Here is a 20,770-nt window from a genome sequence, read left to right on the forward strand (position 1 = left end):
TTTCCTGATATCTGATTTCTGTATTTCGATATATGTTTTTTTAAAGCATGAATTATTCACCAATTTTACTTGAATACATACTTATTTATTACTGACATTGAGGGGGAAATTGTTGGAGGAAGAATACTTGCAGGCTTCTCGGCTTTGTGCTCAGGGCCTTACTGGACGTGACGGGGTGTATGGTTATGGGAAACCTCCATATTTTGTTCGTGACGGATGGGGGTAGTGTTCATATTTTAAATAAAACAAACATGTTTGATGAAATGATTTTACTGAAATATTTTATTAAAATGTTTTTATACATTGTTTGAAGCACACTGGGCTTTTTAGCTCATTCTATAGTTTTTACCATTTTTCAAATAATAGCAGACCGTAAGCTAGCAGATTTGGCATCAAGGGAGATCAACTACTTATTTTGTACGAACATATATCTCTACATGTTTTATGTTGTATCTGGTGACATGTATTTGCTGTCGTTTTGGATATATATTTTGTTTTGTATTATATTTAATGTTCTATAAGTTATATAAAAAAAACCTCTGAATGGGATATGTGACCACTTAGGTTTGAGTCTAACTTACAGACCGGGTCTGGGGGGTTACAATCACGTTTAGAAATAGGGATGGATCGGGGACAGTTGGGGCAATAATCTTTTTTTAGAAATTTTAAATTTTCATATAATTTAAATTTTTCTATTGATAATTTATTTTCACCTAATATAAAATTTTGTAGCCATTTCTATTTAGAAAGGAGTAAAATTTTTAGAGGACAAAGTTTTGGGAATGATTACTATTCAGAACAAATAAAATTTATCTAGGGTGAAATATTACGTACTTATTTATTGTCCCAAAAGTAGTAAAGATAATTATGGAAGCAACTGTAAAATTATCTAACCCAAGTTAATAAAGTAACTTTCTAATGCAATCTATTTTATGAATTCATTCATACGAAATTCCAAAAGCCTTCAAATTTACCTCTTGAGATTAAAGTTTGATCGTTTGACATGGGAATGGAAGAGTTCTAACTTTTCTTGTTTTACTTGGACCTTACGAGATACATAGTTTTAGTTAATTTCTTTGTTTGGTATGAACCAAAAGCCCTCAATGATAAGTTAATTATTATCTTATATTTACCTCAAAAAATTGCTCCGTTTAATCTTTGATTTACGTTGGACACTTTAAGTATTTTAATGTGTCTATTTGTGTTTGTACGACTTTTATGATATTCTTTTTACTATATTATTTAAATCAGACAAATTTTATCAACGATATATATGATTATTAAAGTGTATACACATTATTCACATTAATTCCCTAATAAGTTAAAATTAACTCCAATATTTATTAAAATAGTCATTTTAGTTCTTATCTTTTATAATATTTTAACTCCTGACATTTTATTTTAAGATAAAAAACTCTGACATTTTATTTTAAGACAAAAAACCCTGACATTTGATTGGATAATTACTTTGACTCTTATTTTTTTTTATTTTGAAGTATTTTAAATCTCAACGTTTTATTTTAAAATAAAAAACCCTCTATTTTAGAGCATTAACTGTTTGTTAACTAACGGTTTCCATCCATAGAAGTACTTTTTTCCCATTTTCTTTCTCATTTAGTTATATGAAGACTGAAGAACAAGTTATACTCAAAATTCTTACCTTCTATGGGCTAATAATAATACATAATTCATCAAAATGTTGAAAGGAGTCGCCTTTCACTTCTTCCTTTACAGAATTTTGCAAGTCAGAAGAAAATCCTCTGAAAAATAAAATTCCTCAGCCTCAATGGTAGCTGCTTCTTTGCTATATGTAAGGGTAAGACACTGACCAAATAAAACCGAGGTTGCAGATAGGAGGCCGCTCGAGGTGGTTATTTAACTAAAAGCCTCCAAAGGATTCGTCATGTCTTATTCATCGTGATGGAATTCAAGATCAAGTTTCCTCTTCAGATGAGATCTATCTGCACTGTGTAAACATTAATTTTTTTCATTTCGTTTTATTATTATTATTATCAATATTAGTATTAGTATTATTATTAAATAAAAAATAAATATTACAAGGCCCAAAATTAGGGCCCGATTACAATTACAACCGACCCAGTAGAACCCAAACCCTTTAAGGTTTGTAACATTTCAACTAGGGTTTTCTAAACCCTAGCTTCCAAACGCCGCCGCCGCTCCAAGAGTTCCAGTGAGTTCCAGCCGCCCCACGCCTCCAGCTGCTTCCAGAAGCCCAAGCCAGATGTCTCGTCCAGCCGTTGCCGACGCTTCAGTACTACCATGACACCTCTGACGAACACTCCAGAAGCTCTACTGCCACGACTCCGACCGTCCACGTCGCAGCTATGGGGTGAGTCACCACCTAGTTCGGTGACTCACCAGAAAAACCCCTTTGGACTGGTCCGATGAGAGCCTCGTCGAGGCTTATAAAAGCCATGAAGAGCCTGTAAAACAGAGGAGAGAGACATAAATCAGAAAGGAGGACCACAAAAACAACGAGCAAGAACAGAGAGGGAGCAACCAACAGCAAACCCAAAGCAGAGCGAACCCACAACACAGCAACCAGAAACAAAAATAAAAGAGAAGAGAGGAGAGGAACTTACTCTGTCATCGGAGAGCCCCAAACGTCGCCGGAGAACCGAAACGTCGAAGGTGAAAATCGTAGATTTACGATATATTATGGGGTTTTAGGTTAAAATAGCCTTAGATCGGGCCTTAGGACGTTTAGATCTACGCTTTGGGGGTATTTTGTCAATTCTGGCCACCGTGAACGGTGGCCGGCGGTGGTGGCCGGCTGGAGCCTGGCTGCCGGTCGGAGACATTTTAGAGAGAATGCAGAGAAAATATTTTCTCTCTCGGTTAGAGAGAGAAGAAAAAAGAAAGAATGAAAACAATGGCTTTAAGGCCGGCCATTTAAGGGTATTTATACCCAATATGAAACGACGTCGTTTCATGAGTAGTACTGTGCGTTTTGGGTAAAAGGGTAAATCCCGTCTGCAGTGCTCCAAATTCGTGTACTTTTCAATTTAGTCACTAAAATTAATTTTGATTATTTTAATTTAGTCTTCTAACTTTATTTAGTTTTATTTTAGTCATTAACTGTATATATAATTAGGATAAATAATATATTTAATCCTCTATAATTTTAATATTTTTGTTTTAGTCCCATATTATTAATTATGGTTAAATCATACTTTTAATGCCCGTATTTTATATATTTCGAATTAGGATTCTAGTTTTATAATTTTACATTTTAATCATTAATTTTCATTTTTGACTATGAATTTTTAATATTTTACATTTCAACACTATATTTTTAATTTATCTTATTTTAATCATTATTTATTTTCAATATTATTTTATTATTACTTTTATATTTTAATTATTGCTTTAATTATTATTTTATTAGTCATATAAATATATATATTGGTTTAATTAATAATCTTTATTTATTTTTCAAATATCGAAGAAAATGACAGTCTTAAAGCAACTAGATGTCCTATTCTGGTATTTTAAATAAATAAATATCTTACTTATAAAAACAAAAAAAAAAACACATTGTTTTATTTAAATTATTTTCTATGAAAAATAATTATATTTTAAATATATATTTATTTTTCAATATTAAGAAAGTGCAGTCTTAAAGCAACTGGATGTCCATTTTCTGATATTTTTAAATAAATAAATATTTTACTTTTATAAATTATAATTTTAATAAATGTTTTATTAATATTTATTTCTATTTTAATATTAAGAAAAGAGCTGTCTTAAAGAACCTAGAAGCCATTTTCTGATATTTCTAAATAAATAAATATCTTATATATATATATATATATATACACAGATATCTTAATATATTTTCTTAAAATTATATTAATAAATTTAAAATAACAGGATTATGAATTAAATATATTTTTAAATTTTTAAATTTCTAATAATAGAGACTATTTATAATTAAATAGGACCGATCTTGGGCATTGTGGGGATGCTAATCCTTCCCCAAACGTAATCGACCACGAATCCCTTTTTATTAATAAAAAGAATGAATTTTTGGTTATAAACGCAGACCAGTTTATCTTTTAACTGATGTTTTTCTAAAAACTCTTTTAAAAGATAATTTTTAGGTATTCGACCTACCTGACCCAAAAGGCCGATGACGACTCCTTAAAATATTTTAAAAACCATTTATTCACATTATTTTCCCGCCAAGTAAAAAAATTTCATGCCCGGGCGAAAACCGGTTACGACAGCTTGGCGACTCTGCTGGGGATCAGTCAAGCTTTGAAATTAATTATAAATTGTCTCTAGAAATTAAAAATTCATATATTTAATTTATCATTCTTTCCTTTTAAATTTTTTATACATATACTTATTATTTTTGTAATATTTTATATATTCTTCTTTATGATTGTTTTTATTTTATTTAAAGGTGTTAAATTTCATATTTATTTAATTGTTTGTTAGAAGTCTGAATATTTCTCCTCACACACAACACTTGCATTGCATAAACATAATCTCTATAACTTAGATTTGTCCCTTTTAAGTGGGAGTGAAAGCGACGTCTTCGTGAGAATTTATTCTCCGTGTCAGACCTAGCAAGTAGCTTTCAGGGTTCATATGCTTTATATCTTCGTGAGAATTTATTCTCTGTGTCAGGCATAAAGGAATATGTCCCCTCGAATTGAACTCGGTCCGCTTAAGTCTGTGATGGACTAGGATTGAGGGTTGGCAGCCCAAGGGGGCATCAACAAGGATAGTTCGAGTACCATTACTCTTAGAACCAAAACCCTACATATAATGAACCCTAGAAATTCTCCTGATCTAAGACAGTATTGAACCTCTGTCTATAAGTGTACACAAAGGAGAAATAAGCTTTAGCTTTTAATTTATTATTTTTCTCTCTGAATAAATGCATATGAACTAGTAATCATGCGGTTAGGTTACTTTTTTTCAAACAAAGCATGGAACTAGAAAGCATGAGGTTAGGATTTATACCTTGATAGATAGAAATTTTTTCTTTCCATTAGTTGGTACTAACTATTTTATTTTTTTTCTTTTTTACTGCATGTTATTTTGCTCTAACTTGTTCATATTAATTTCTTTTTTCTGCATTGCATGATCATGGCATAACCAAAAGGTGTTTACTTGAAAGACTGTTCATCAAATTGGAAAGAAATCATAAATGGATAAAAAGTTTTATGATCGAACAAAATATGACGCAGCCAATGAAAGACATCCTGAGGGAACTCCAAGGATAGAGGAGAGCTGTGCACCCAAAGGTCGTATGCCCATTGAAGAGCAAAAGGAGATACGACAAATAACAGAGCATATGTCCAAGATGATGGAAAGAATATATGTTTTGGCCAAAGAAAAAGAGATTCCTGCACAAAAAGAGAGAGAGATCAATGAACATAATCTTGCAATTTCATATATGCAAGGGACTTATTATCCTAATCAATTGGAGAAGTTACAGACAATCATCATTCGTATTCACAAGTCGTCTAAACATACCAAAGAAATGATGACAACTGTAAAAGCTCCCAGAGAATAGAAGAAATTATGTAACCTGAAATCATCGAAGTTTAGTCTGCTCCCGACATCTAAAACTCAGGTTCAATCCAAGACAAAAGGCGGTTCTCATGTTGATGCTATACCTATATCATATAAAGAGTTGTATGAAAAGCTACTTGAAGCACGAGAAGTGGCTCCATATTACATAAAACCGTTCCAACCTCCGTATCCGAAGTGGTATGACATCAATGTTTATTGTGAATATCATGTCGGAGCTCAAGGACATACCATTGAGAATTGTCTTGCCTTCAAACGTCGAGTCCAAAGTCTTTTGGATCATGGAACCTTACAATTTATGATAAATGCTGGACCTAGTTTGGTAATTAAAGATCCTGCTAGATTAATACCAAAAGTCTTCAAAGGTAAGAGTATCAGTAGGGGCACCCAGAAAGAAGAAGATTTGTTGAGGTTCGAGGCTCAAATACGTCATTTAAAGATTGAATACAAGAAATTGAGCACAGAAATGGAAATCATGCATGAAGATTTTCAGAAGATTAGTCAAGCCTTTCAAAATGCTGGCATAGGAAATACCCCAGAAGAGTGGATAACAGGGGTCACCAAACTAAAAAAAGAACTGCAACATAAATGAAGGACGAGCCAAGAAGTTTTCTTATGATTTACGAGTTGCAGAAGAAAGACGCAATACATCTGTCAGTGAATTGAAAAGATGTCAAGTTGAAAATCAATTGTTGAATAGTGCTATATGGAAGCAGCATATCAGATCCATCAGCATGAGATTGATACTGAATTAAAAGCCACAATAGACAAGAACATGACATTGAAGAAATGTTTAGAGGATTATGGAAATCTTGTACAATAACTTATTGAGCACAAAGATTCTCTCATGAGAAAAAATGAGCAATATTGTTCGCAACTCCAGGAAACGACACAGAAGATAAAGGAAAAAGATAATATCATGAATAAAGCTGCTGCTCAAACAAGTAATGTGGCTCATAAGCTGGTGGACTTAGCTGGCTTCACGAGAGACTTAAAGTAGATTGATAACTCCACACCTGAGCATGAGTGGAAGTTAATTTGGCTTTTAAGGGAAATAGAGAAATTAGGAGTGAAAGATATCCCCTACATGTAAAAGTTTTGTTTGTTGCACGAAAACTTTTGTGTTCAATGAAATCTGTTCTGAGATGATCACTCTTGAGTAACACCTTTTCATACATGCATTTGCATTTCACATCTTCGCATTTTTTTTGTATTTATACTTTTGTTTTTGCTTTTGCATTGCACAGTTTGTATTCTTATTTTTGTATTTATGCATTTTTGCACTTACATTACATTTTTTATTTGTTCAAGTATTGGTATATACATTAATTATAAAAACATGTAAATAATTAATGAAAGGTTTTGTAACAGTAAAATCAAGATCATTTATTCATTTTACTGTACCATCATCATGAAAACAATGGAGCAATCTTATGATGGACTACAAGATCAATGGCCAGAACAATTGAATGGGTTACCTCAGGATATAAGGAAAGAAGCATCAGATTCAGTACCAGATGGATCAAATCAAAGGAAGGCATCTGATAAAGAAGAGATAACCGATAAAGAGCAACTATGCTGTCAGATTGAAGAGTAAAAAATGATAATATACCCTGGGGCATCCCTCTCGAACCCAAGGAATAGCCTCGTTAATTATTCACAGTATGATGAGAGATTCAAGAGGATGGATGAAGCAACCAGAAATATGAAAAGTGTTAATGCCTCCCACAAAGAATTAGAAGAAAGAGAGCTCAGCTTGGTTCCAGACTTAGTTATTCCCCATGAATTCAAAATGCCAGATTTTGAAAAATACAATGGCACCAGTCGTCCCCTAATCCACCTGAAAATATTTTGCAGAAAAATGGAAGGATATTTAAGTTCTGATGATCTGTTAATTCACTCCTTCCATGATAGCCTCAGTGGAATAGCAGTAGTATGGTATAATCAGTTGACCCAAGAACAGATCAAGAGATGGGTTGATTTAGCTGATGCATTTTTGGAACAATATCAGTATGTTAAAGGCTTAACTCTAACAAGTATTAATCTTCAAGGAGTAAAGAAGAAATCCAATGAAAGGTTTCAATAATATGCCTTAAGATGGAGAGGAGTGGCAGCACAAGTGCAACCTCCCATGTTAGAAAAAGAGATATCACGTACGTTTTGTGATTCCCTTCCCGCTCCTTTCTTCGAGTTAATACAGGCAAATCCGACAAAGGAATTCGAGAATCTTGTGACAAGTGGAGAATTAATTAAGAATGTAATCAGCGAAGAAAACTCAAAAGTCACATCCAAGAGCCCGACGGATCAAAAAGCGAAAGTTGATGATGTAAATAAGTGTCGTATCCAGAGTCCCCACAATTGTAAAAGAAAAAGAGCAAGTAATTGTTCGGATCGACCAAAGAAAGTCACACGATCAAGAAAAACTTTGGAAGTGTCCCAAACTTCCATTTTAGACTTGTACCCTCATTTGATTAAAGGTCGGCACATCACACCAAGACCAATGAAAATGCCACCAAACCCTTCTGCTCATAGCTATGATCAAGGTAGTGTTTTTGATTTCCACTTAGGAGTACTTAGGCATTCCATGGGCAATTGTAGGCAACTGTTAAAAGAAATAGAGATGCTTGCTGACAAAGGAGTCATGATACAAGAAATGATCAAGAAATGGGGGGCATATGAAGACAATGACCTTGATCATATTACATACACAACATTAGAGATGCATGATAAATAAACAAGTGGAAGTTGTTATCTACCATTGTAGTACCTTCTATTTTCAGCATCTTGTTTGAAAATGTTTTTGTTCCTTTCTCCGCCTTTTGTGCAATAAATAAATTTGTGTTGCTTATTAAGGTTATGAGCATTGAGTCAATTTTGCAATCTTGCAGTTCTTTGAATATCAACTGGATTAAAAAGCTCTTCATGATTAGAGTTATAATCTTTGACAGAATATCATGATTGAAAACTAGAAAAACAAGGACCATTGACCTTACCTCATAAGAAATACACCCAAACACTATCCTATTACAAATATGAGATAGCCTACTCCTATTGAAAGAAATTAAAAAAAGGCTTGGTATTTATATATAGGAGCGTACAACATGGGGCATCGTTGGTGTATTATATTACAAAACCGATTAGAATATTTTTCCATTGATGACATTCGATGATGAACATAATTTTTACAAATATGTAAATCTGGTTTAAGTCAGTTTCTTGCGAATTGAACTCTAACATAGAGATTTTCTGAATTCCACCAAAACACCTAGACTATAACAGGTTCTTCTTAATAAGCTTAAGAAATTGGATTTGGATACCCATGTTATATTATTATATACAATAAAGCTTGAATTGTCCCACTAGAGCAAATGGTTAATCGCCCCGGCTTTATGGATAATATTCATCTAATCTATTTATACTATTATATGCAATAAAACTGTCCCTCTAGAGTAATTGGTTAATCGCCCCGGCTTTATGGATAAGTTTCAATTAGCCTGATAAAGGTGATTATATTATTATATACAATAAAGCTGAATTCAGCTAGCCAAAATGGTAAATGTGTTAACAAATGGACTAAGGGAGTTACGAAACACCTGTTATAGTCAACTTCACACAAACACTCAGAAATTTCATTTTTAGACCGATATTTTCGCACTATTTTGATTAGATGAGTCTAAATGAAAGATTCCAGAGAATTGAATTTGAACGACTCTAGAAGGTCTAGTAATTGACAATCCTAGCTGCGTCATTTTGTATGTATCCGGTTAAAATACCAAGTTCTTAAAGTGAGGCATGTGACAAAGTTCACAAAGAGCGAGAGAGGAGTGGCATCTTAAATAGATGTAACCATAGAAAATAGGAAAACTATCCTGAAACCAAACCAAAACTTGATACTTGTCAAAGAATTATAATTCTAAAACATTACAGAGTTGTTGATTCTTTTGATATTCTTTGAATTCATGCTTATGATTTGATTCTATTGTGAACCTGAAATAGGCAATACTTCACAAAATTCTGTCATTCTTTGATATAGAAAGGAGAAAAAACATTTTCAAATAGGACAATCTCAAATGAAGAAGGTCCTTGAAACAAGTTGATTTTTATTCTACTTTTATTGTAGAAAAAGAAAGTGATGCCAAAAACATGAAGCATTTCACATTCTTGGAAGAAATGAGTCTGAGAGTCCAGAAAATCCAGATAATTGAACTTGTGACGTTCTTCTGTGACATCATTAGCAATCCCTCAAGAAACATTATCACTTATCTCATGCTGAGGGCAATAAGCATCACCAGACAAATTATTTTCCCCAGCCATCAATTCATCCTTCAATCATAGAGCTATAAGTCCCATTAAGGTGTATTATGGGAATGAACAAGTCAACAACTGCACTTTGGTTATACCGTGATACTGACTCAAGTCTTGATGCATTATTGCTACTTCTTCCATGTCGATCATTTTCCTTGTCAGGATTATATCCATTATGTCCTTCAGAAGATTGTTGAACTTGAAATTGAGGACTTATGGCACAGAATAAGACATTGGAACAGATTCTACACTTGTATGCCTTTCATATTGGGTAACATTGGTTACAGAATTCCAAAAGTAAAGATAACCATTTTTACTATCAACTAAACCTTTCCATGGTTCGGGAAGAGTGAGATATGTAAGTGTGTATCTTGAAGCAGCAGAAGATGACAGTCACTTTAGCATCCATTGCAAGAAAAGATGCCAACAAAAATCTTCTAGTTCATCCCAATGATGTTTATTTCTTCCGGTAAGGTTGTTACACAGAATGCCACCAACAATAAGGTCGAATTCGCCAAATCTACTCATCAATTGCTCTAATTGATCACCATTCAGTTCTTGCACATCTCAAAGGTATGCTAAGACAGTAGAAGGCAACCTCTGCATCACTGATCCCAGAGAAAAGAGACAGAGCATTGATACCACCAGAGAACATGTCTCTAGTAGATCTTTCTCCTCGTATATGGTTTTTAGGGAAACCTAGATGCATTTCCACCTTATCCGGTTCAAGTGGAGCAACTTTATTTCTCCCAACCCATACCAGATTCCATTTTCGGAAATCATCAAGAACATACTTCTGGACATTCAAAGGAAGGTCACCAGTTTGTTATCAATGGAAAAGCATCATATATGGTGCGTGGAGGAAGCGGAATAAGAGAAAATTTGTTATCAATTGGCAGATTATGAATGTAGCCCATTTTCCAACAACACAAAAATACTTCGAATCTACAAATTCTGGCTCTGCATCGTATAAGTATCGTGATATTTTGGTCCAAACACCAACTAGAGCAAGTGCCACGTTCTCATTATAGAAATAAAGAGGCCCAATAGCATTTTCTGGAAGTGTTCTTTGAGTTATCTGATCAGATTCGATAGGAACCCTAAACCAATCATTAGATTTGGAAGAGGAACTACATGATCGTTTTCATTAAGAAGCTTCTTTTTAAGCTTCTTCTGCTTCTTCCTTTTCCAAAAATCATAGCCCGAGTTTCACCTTTTCTTGTAATTGGGGTCATTGTATAATGGTTTCCTATCTTCTACCGGAAGAAGTGCATCAGCAGCCTTAGCCATTTGAGCAACACATATAAAGTATGTCAATTCTGTAATTGATGAACCCGGACCACATATCTCCATGATTATTAAAGCCTCGGTCTCTGAGTACCCCATTTTTTTCAAGTATAACAGTTTATTCTCCTCATCATAACCAAAATTCAGGATTTCCTCGGTATCAGAAGAACTATCAATATCTGTGAAATCATCCTGAAAGGCCACTTCATAATTAGATGAGTAGTTATCAAAATCAACATATTGCATGGGTGCAGACTTTTCAAGAGCCTTCACTGAAAACAATGTTCATTGTGTCATCCTGAAATGAATTACCAAGCGATTTACACCATTATGTTCAATTAGATCCCTTCAGATCCAAAGAATGGGCACCTCATTCAGAAGAGGCACATATCTCAGACATTTCTATCAAAATGATTGATTACTTCTTAAGTTTGTGACAACATGAAGAGAATTCCTCAAATTACTTGATAACAATGCTGTTTTGTAATACCAGAATGAGAGCATTCAAGATTAACAGATTTCGGGCATAGATAGAGCCAGGAGTACCCACAACAGTACATTGTCAAAACTGGACCCCATGGGAATCATGATATTGAAATCAAACAAACATTGAAAGTAAGCCTTACAGTTTAGAAGATTGGAGGGCATTTTGAAAGCCTAATTCAGACAGATCCATGCGGGACATCTCGAAATATCATTTCAACCAGAAATAGAATGGTGTAGCATTTTGAAGGCTCATAGTAATATGAATATTTGGGCATTTTTGGAGGCTCATCTCAGCAAGAAGTAATGTTGAGCTCACTTTTAACATCTATATCAGCAAATGTTGGGACACTTTAAAGGTTACTTCAGACAGATACATGTGGGACATTTTGAAAGCTCACGTCAAAAATCAGCAAATATGCGGAACATCTCGAAAGCCCATTTCAATCAGAATCAAGAATGTTGGCACATTTTAAATGTTTGTATTAGCCAATGCCGGGGCATGCTGAGACCCCATATCATCTTACAGAAAGATCATTGATTTCGGCAAATATTTCCATTGAGGCAAAAAGGTATGAAGAATGAAAATGGTAAAGCAGTGACAGCGTGTTCTTTGTTAAACTACATCACGGTTTCATGGATAAAGATGGTCCCCAGGCAGACTACTCGATCCCGGGAATAGTTCCTCAAGATATCGGCTTTGAACTTGGTCTTTTGTGTGTCAGTGATGATTAGAAATATTTCTTTGAGATTCCTGACAATTAATTTCAACCATACTATTGAGGTTACGAAGTTGTTTTACACATCAGTTCTTGTTTGAATTTTATCCTTATTCCCGTTGTTAATGGGGTTATCATTATCGGCTAGGCTAAACTGAGTTTTCATCCATTTGGTTTTATCATGTGCGTTTCATCCCCAGCGGTAAGAATTCCATGGATATCGTTCTGTACATGACTCCTATAGCTAATGTGTTTCTACTTCCTACAATACTCACTATGGAAGAAAAAGTGACCGGTATCACACTAGTACTTACCTGAGACAATATCAAGATCAGTTAGTGTCTCTTATTCAATTCAACACTAACATATCTTGTGAATTTGACCAACTTTTTGGTCATGAAACACGCCAGCATCTCATTTGTATTCCCACTGAATTTTGTTCTCAAGTGGTCTGGTGACATCATACAAAAGCTTTGAACACCGTGCAAAGAGTTTCCCTGAACATCAATCCGAGCAGAAACCACATGAGATGATGAATGTGTTGGCAAATGTTTTACAAACCAGTAATTATGATTTTGAACCAATATTGTGATCATATGGTTTCCATTTATTGATCCAAGATGAAGTTTGTCTTTTTCAACCCCAAGGTCATAAGTGAGATATGATGAAGATTTCTTTACACAGAAGGGAAGCAGAAATTTGAACAACAAGAAATTAGTTGAGCCAACTAATGTCGAACGACAGGTTGTTGTTAAGCATCTCGACATGATATGGTCCAAGTTACCTTGGTCGAGATCTGATTAGATGTGAAGACATGAAAAGAATTAGGATAAATCCTCCTTGTGATGTGTTTCAAGAGTCAGACCAAAACAGATGTTAATCTCCTAATTAATCCCTGTTGAGTCAGGTATATCTACATCTATACTCTTCAAAGATGATAGATTCTCTCTTTAAAGATGATAGATTCTTTTTTTCAAAGATGAAAGGTTTATTGGATTTTTACACAAGTCCAAGCAAAGGAAGTCGGTTTTATCCAGATAAAATGGGGCAACAAGATCATAGCTCTGACTACTACAAGAGCTCCATAAATGAAACATTTCTTCTGAGACTTTCATGAAGCCAAGAAGACACAAAGATACAAGATTGATCAGATGGTTCTTTAGCTTTATGGCATAGGTTGTTACACTGATATGCAAAGGTAACCATGGCAATAAATGATGAAGTGAAGGAAGACCAAGTTCACCACTTTAAAGTCAAATGAAGATTGCATCAACATTCATGCATTCATAAGAACACCATTTACACAATAGACAATGCATTACATTGATACATCTGAGTGCATTCAAACATAAATCTCTACAGATCTTCGTATGAACAAGAAGATTCATGATGGAAAATACCTTACAAGAAGAAGGTATTCAAAACCATAAATGCAGGAATCACGCAAACATCTGAAGAATGGATGGATGCAATCCACAAATGAAGCATTATCTTGAATTGGGGAATATTACCCAATCAACAAGTTATTTCAATGAGAAAACGATTTCCAAAATTTCTCATTTAATCTTTTCTAAAAATGAAACTGTTGAAAAGTAAGAAAGTGATTTCCATAGTTTTTTTTACTTAGTAAACTATTTCCAACATCTGTAAGTCCTTCAGTGCATGATGTTATCAAAAAAACCTTCGGGTCATCTGTAAGCCCTTCAGTGCTTGATGTTATCAAAAACCTCCGGGTCATTTGTAAGCCCTTCAGTGCATGATGTTATCAAAAACCTCCATGTCATCTGTAAGCCCTTCAGTGCATTATGTTATCAAAAACCTTCGGGTCATCTGTAAGTCCTTCAGTGCTTGATGTTTTCAAAAACCTTCGGGTCATCTGTAAGCCCTTCAGTGCTTGATGTTTTCAAAACCTTCGGGTCATCTATAAGCCCTTCAGTGCTTGATGTTTTCAAAAACCTTCGGGCCATCTGTAAGCCCTTCAGTGCTTGATGTTTTCAAAACCTTTGGGTCATCTGTAAGCCCTTCAGTGCATGATGTTTTCAAAAAGCCTTCGAGAGCTTTTTGATTTTAAAGCCTCAGGGTCATCTGTAAGCTCTTCAGTACATGATGTTTTCAAAAAAGCCTTCGGGAGCTTTTTGATTTTAAAGCCTCAGGGTCATCTGTAAGACCTACAGTGCAAGATGATAAGACTTCAGAGCCATTCATAAGACCTCTGCGTAGAATGTTTTCAAAATTTCCATCCTACTCAAAAGAAGGCAAATGAAAAAAATTATTGTTTTTTCGTCTTTACTCTATTCTTGTTAACACAAGAATGAGTAAAGAGGGGCAGCTATAAACATTAATTTTTTTCATTTCGTTTTATTATTATTATTATCAATATTAGTATTATTATTATTATTATTATTATTATTAAATAAAAAATAAATATTACAAGGCCCAAAATTGGGGCCCGATTACAGTTACAACCGACCTAGTAGAACCCAAACCCTTTAAGGTTTATAACATTTCAACTAGGGTTTTCTAAACCCTAGCTTTCAGACGCCGCCATCGCTCCAAGAGTTCCAATGAGTTCCATGCCTCCAGCTGCTTCCAGATGTCTCGTCCAGCCGTTGCCGACGCTTCAGTACTACCACGACTCCGACTGTCCACGTCGCAGCTATGGGGTGAGTCACCACCTAGTTCGATGACTCACCAGAAAAACCCCTTTGGACTGGTCCGATGAGAGCCTCGTCGAGGCTTATAAAAGCCATGAAGAGCCTGCAAAATAGAGGAGAGAGACAGAAACCAGAAAGGAGGACCACAAAAATAGCGAGCAAGAACAGACAGGGAGCAACCAACAGCAAACCCAAAGCAGAGCGAACCCACAACACAGCAACCAGAAACAAAAATAAAAAAGAAGAGAGGAGAGGAACTTACTCTGTCATCGGAGAGGCCCAAACGTCACCGAAGAACCGAAACGTAAAGGTGAAAATTGTAGATTTACGATATATTATGGGATTTTAGGTTAAAATAGCCTTAGATCGGGCCTTAGGACGTTTAGATCTATGCTTTGGGGGTATTTTGTCAATTCCAGCCATCGTGAACGGTGGCCGACGGTGGTGGCCGGTTGGAGCCTGGCTGTCGGTCGGAGACATTTTAGAGAGAAGGCAGAGAAAATATTTTCTCTCTCTGTTAGAGAGAGAAGAAAAATGAAAATGAAAACAATGGCTTTAAGGCCGGCCATTTAAGGGTATTTATACCCAATATGAAACGACGTCGTTTCATGAGTAGTACTGTGTGTTTTGGGTAAAAGGGTAAACCCCGTCTACAGTGCTCCAAATTCGTGTACTTTTCAATTTAGTCACTAAAATTAATTTTTGACTATTTTAATTTAGTCTTCTAATTTTATTTAGTTTTATTTTAGTCATTAACTGTATATATAATTAGGATAAGTAATATATTTAATCCTCTATAATTTTAATATTTTTGTTTAGTCCCATATTATTAATTATGGTTAAATCATACTTTTAATGCCCGTATTTTATATATTTCGAATTAGGATTCTAGTTTTATAATTTTACATTTTAATCATTAATTTTCATTTTTGACTATGAATTTTTAATATTTTACATTTCAACACTATATTTTTAATTTATCTTATTTTAATAATTATTTATTTGCAATATTATTTTATTATTACTTTTATATTTTAATTATTGCTTTAATTATTATTTTATTAGTCATATAAATATATATATTGGTTTAATTAATAATCTTTATTTATTTTTCAAATATCGAAGAAAATGACAGTCTTAAAGGAACTAGATGTCCTATTCTGATATTTTAAATAAATAAATATCTTACTTATAAAAACAAAAAAAAAAACACATTGTTTTATTTAAATTATTTTCTATGAAAAATAATTATATTTTAAATATATATTTATTTTTCAATATTAAGAAATGGCAGTCTTAAAGCAACTGGATGCCCATTTTATAATATTTTTAAATAAATAAATATTTTACTTTTATAAATTATAATTTTAATAAATGTTTTATTAATATTTATTTCTATTTTAATATTAAAAAAAGAGCTACCTTAAAACACCTAGAAACCCTTTTCTGATATTTCTAAATAAATAAATATCTTATTTATAAATAAATATATATATATATATATATATACAGATATCTTAATATATTTTCTTAAAATTATATTAATAAATTTAAAATAACAGGATTATGAATTAAATATATTTTAAAATTTTTAAATTTCCAATAATAGAGATTATTTATAATTAAAGGGTACCGATCTTGGGCGTTGTGGGGATGCCAATCCTTCCCCAAACGCAATCGACCACGAATCCCTTTTTATTAATGAAAAGAATGAATTTTTTGTTATAAACGCATACCAGTTTATCTTTTAACTGATGTTTTTCTAAAAACTCTTTTAAAAGATAATTTTTAAGTATTCGACCTACCTGACCCAAAAGGCCGATGGCGACTCCTTAAAATATTTTAAAAACCATTTATTAGCATTATTTTCTCGCCAAGTAAAAAAATTTCGTGCCCGGACGAAAATCGATTACGAGACACTGCATAAGAATGGTTTAAAGAATCAACTCAGTGACCTCACATATTAAAAGATATGATGTGAAATCAAAAATAGAATGTACAGCAACTTCGACAAATTACATGTTCTTTGATGGTTTTCTTTTAATTATATTTAGAGAACCATGTAAATTTCAAACTCATCATCCAATCAATAAAAGTTCTCTTCAAGGACCATCCAAACAAATTTCGCTCATACGTCATCTTATTATATATACACACACATACACATGCGGAGACTTGCAAAAACACCTACACATATTGCACCTTAGTTAACTCGAGTGATTTCTTTTTTACTTGTGCCAGAGGCAAGATACTTCTAGGTTTCTAGCGGTTAGAGCAGGCTTGAAAACACTGACCCATCATCCTAAAAAACACTCCCAGCATCACATGATATCAATTTTTTTCTTCAGAAACCTGTCAGCAAGATGATGAACCAATTTGGCTCTATCCTCTTACAGACAATCTGCTTGGAAGAAATTCTCTTGTGAAGGATGTCAATGGTGAAATTCTTCTCAAGATGCTTCGGATGCAAAGAGGGATACCTACGTTAGGGCTTTGTCTTACACAATTTGTAGCAGAACTTTCAAACCCTTCCATTGAGCTCAACTTCTTTTATTCCATCTAGAAAGATCGTTAAGCACTTTGTGAAAGATTCACTAATACACAGTGGAAAATGCTTGTACTTTATAAATTGACATGACTAGGAGCTTAAGGTGTTCTACAACTTGAATTGCATAAGAACAAAAAAGAGCATACCCTAGATTATGACTTAACGCTAGAGGTTTAATATAATCGCTTTAACCCATTTCAGGAGGGCAACAAGCTGTCACTATTCTGTCCAAGACTACCGAAAATGATTCTATTTAATAGTATTCTTACAAGGTTTAATCTCCACTCTCATGTTGAACCACTTCATGTTGCACCTTTCAATCACTTATAATGCTAACTATTATTATATGATCATGCAATTAGCTGTTACCTGTTATTTGTAGGTCTACTCTGAGGTTTTGCGCCAAATATTGAAAAATCTACTGACATTGCCACTTGTTTATTCTTTCCTGCAATGTCACCAACTGCCTGTCCCACTTCACCAGCACGCTCATCGATCTTCTCCTCTTGGTTGGAATTACCTTCAAACCTCTCAGGACCTGCCATTACTCTCCTTGATTTTCGTGGGGGAGAAAGGACAGTGGGACCATCCTGGGGATTAAAATCTGGTGCTCGCGACTTAGGAGCAAGCCTAGGAAGCTTAGCTAGATCTGTTGGTAGAGGTGCAGATGAAAAATACCTGAACAGAAAAAAAAAATAAGAAAAAGAAACCAAACTTGTCCTCATATTTATAATTGACAGAATTCGCACACCAGTGCTCTAATGCTTGCTGCACTGAAATCCTAGCTTTTAGACAGATCTAAAGCATCACCACTGGCCATCGGAAACAACGAACGCAAAGGTGGTGCTGGAACATATTGGTATTCTACATAATCAGGAATGTATACCATATCGGGCCATTGGGAAGATGTTGGTGTGCCAAAAGCTGCAAAGATCTTTCCTAATTGATCAATGTCACTTGTGCCCTATCAAATGTTAAATGTTGAATCAATGAAAATGCAAAAATATAATAGGAATCATACTTTAAATAGATGACATATAGGTACAGAGCTCTGTAGCAAAGAAGTAACTAGCCATAAAAATCACATGCATCAAAAACACTGAAGGAAGTTGGGTTCACCTGCAGAAATGGTCGTCGTAGGAGAAGTTCAGGAAATACACAGGAAACCGCCCAAACATCCAAAGAAGAAGCATATTGCCTGGCACCAAAGAGTAACTCAGGAGCTCCGTACCATCGAGCAAAGACCTATTTATAGTTCCATAACAATACAATTGCTCCAAGAGAGTTACAATAGATGTTGAAATAACAATAAAGAAGTGTTTCTAAATCAAATGCTAATTACATAGAATGTGAAAAAAGAACAAAGAAAAAAGAAACATAAAATTCATCAGAAAACAGTGTTGTTGTTGCGTTGTTAACATCTCTCCGTAAAACTTATATTTGTATGTTTGCTATAAAATACTACACTAACACAGAAATGACAAATACCAAATTATGAATAATTAAATATATATCACAGATATCAATGGATATTTACTTGGAAAACAGCATGCATGTTTTGCGTACAAAACCAAGTGGATGCATAACTAGTCAAGCCAAATGCAGAAAACTGGTAATTAGAATTGGAAACAATTATATATATATATATATATATATATATATAAACCAGGTTCTAGACTTTTTCCACAGAAACATAATACTTGGGGAAAAAGCAGAGTGTCAGCTGCGAGGGTCAACTCTTCCACTAAAGGTTACCAAAGAAATGCCACTAGGCAAGTTTATTCTTTGAAGAAAGTACTAATTGAAGGTATAAGAGAAGTATCTGAAATTATGGAGAGTAAAAAGAAGATTTTGCTCAAAGCAGCAATTAGTCAATGCACAGATACAACAAAACATACCCATTGGGAGCTATAAGCTTACCTGATGAGTAAACCTGCGATCTGGACTCCCAAATACGCGTGCTAAACCAAAATCAGCAAGTTTAAGTTGTCCATCGGGTCCTATCAGCAAATTATTTGGCTTCATATCCCTGTAAAGCACAATGAAGAGTCAAGCAATTTAAGAAGCAGCAACCATTAAACTAGAGTAAGAGTAGACAGAAATAAGACCTATGTAAAACCCATTTTTGATGGCAAAAGGCAAGCCCTTTCAATGTCATTTGAAAGTAGGATTTGATGTCAGCTGGTGATAGAAAAATATTCCGATCTCGGATAACGGATTCAAGGTCGGTCTCCATAAATTCAAACACAAGATGCAAGTTACCTCTGAGTGGGAATGCATCTGTTAACTCGATTATATTTGGATCTTTAAGCTCCTTAAGAAGTTTAATCTACCTGAGTGCTGTAAAATTAACCCTTCCTTTTGCCTCCCGAGACGAATTTTCTTAATTGCAACAGTCTGTCCTGTCTGCAATGGACCAACAAACAACAAATTTCATAACAGTCAACCAACAATTAATCTAGTAACCAGAGATGCCTAATGTTATTGTTACTTGTGCTACTTTCCGAAAAGCTCATTTGGCTACCGAAAACAATTTTTGCAGAAATTCAGCCCCCAAATAAGCATTTTAAAATAATTAAAACTTATACTTGTAATTTTCTGGAATCTGGGCGAACAAAATGCATTACTTTACTTTTATGCCAAAAAAAATATGGTCGAATTACAAGTTTTTTTCAGGCCAAAGGCAGTCCAGCATTCTTCTTCAATTACTCCATTCAATCAGATTCTTACAGTTAGAAAAAAGGAAAGAGCTTTCGAAAGTTAGGATTACCTTAGTATCGATGGCTTTGTAGACAACACCGGATGTACCTTCACCGAGAACCTCGCGTTTCAGATACCTACCCGCCACTTTCTTCGGCTGATCCGTTTCTGTCATTTTTGTTATATTTTCTTTAGTTGATTAGGAATGATTGTGTTTATTGTAATTTTCACAACGCGTTACTCTTGTTTTCTCCAATTTTCCATTTCTGATCTTACAACCAATTCTCAAACACAAAAACAATGTGCGAGAAACTTCTTGGATTCCTCAGCTCTGGATGAAGAGAGAGGAACACAGCAGAATCGATTGGAAATGATCGGAGATGAGAGAGCGTTGGAAACCAAATATACCACGATTTTTTTGAGGTATAGAGTCTAATCAAACATCAAATTTGGTAATAAAAATACTCAGACAAAAAGCAATATATATATATATATATATATATATA

The 20,770-nt window shown here is 34.1% G+C and overlaps 1 pseudogene; it reads right to left on the minus strand.

Moving 5' to 3' along the window:
• Nucleotides 1-1,866: 1,866 nt before the first annotated feature.
• On the minus strand, nucleotides 1,867-20,466 carry LOC120165944 (annotated as a pseudogene).
• Nucleotides 20,467-20,770: the final 304 nt, after the last annotated feature.

Source organism: Hibiscus syriacus, unplaced genomic scaffold (genome assembly GCF_006381635.1).
Source record: "Hibiscus syriacus cultivar Baekdansim isolate YM2019G1 unplaced genomic scaffold, ASM638163v2 tig00111621_pilon, whole genome shotgun sequence".
Classification (NCBI taxonomy): domain Eukaryota; kingdom Viridiplantae; phylum Streptophyta; class Magnoliopsida; order Malvales; family Malvaceae; genus Hibiscus; species Hibiscus syriacus.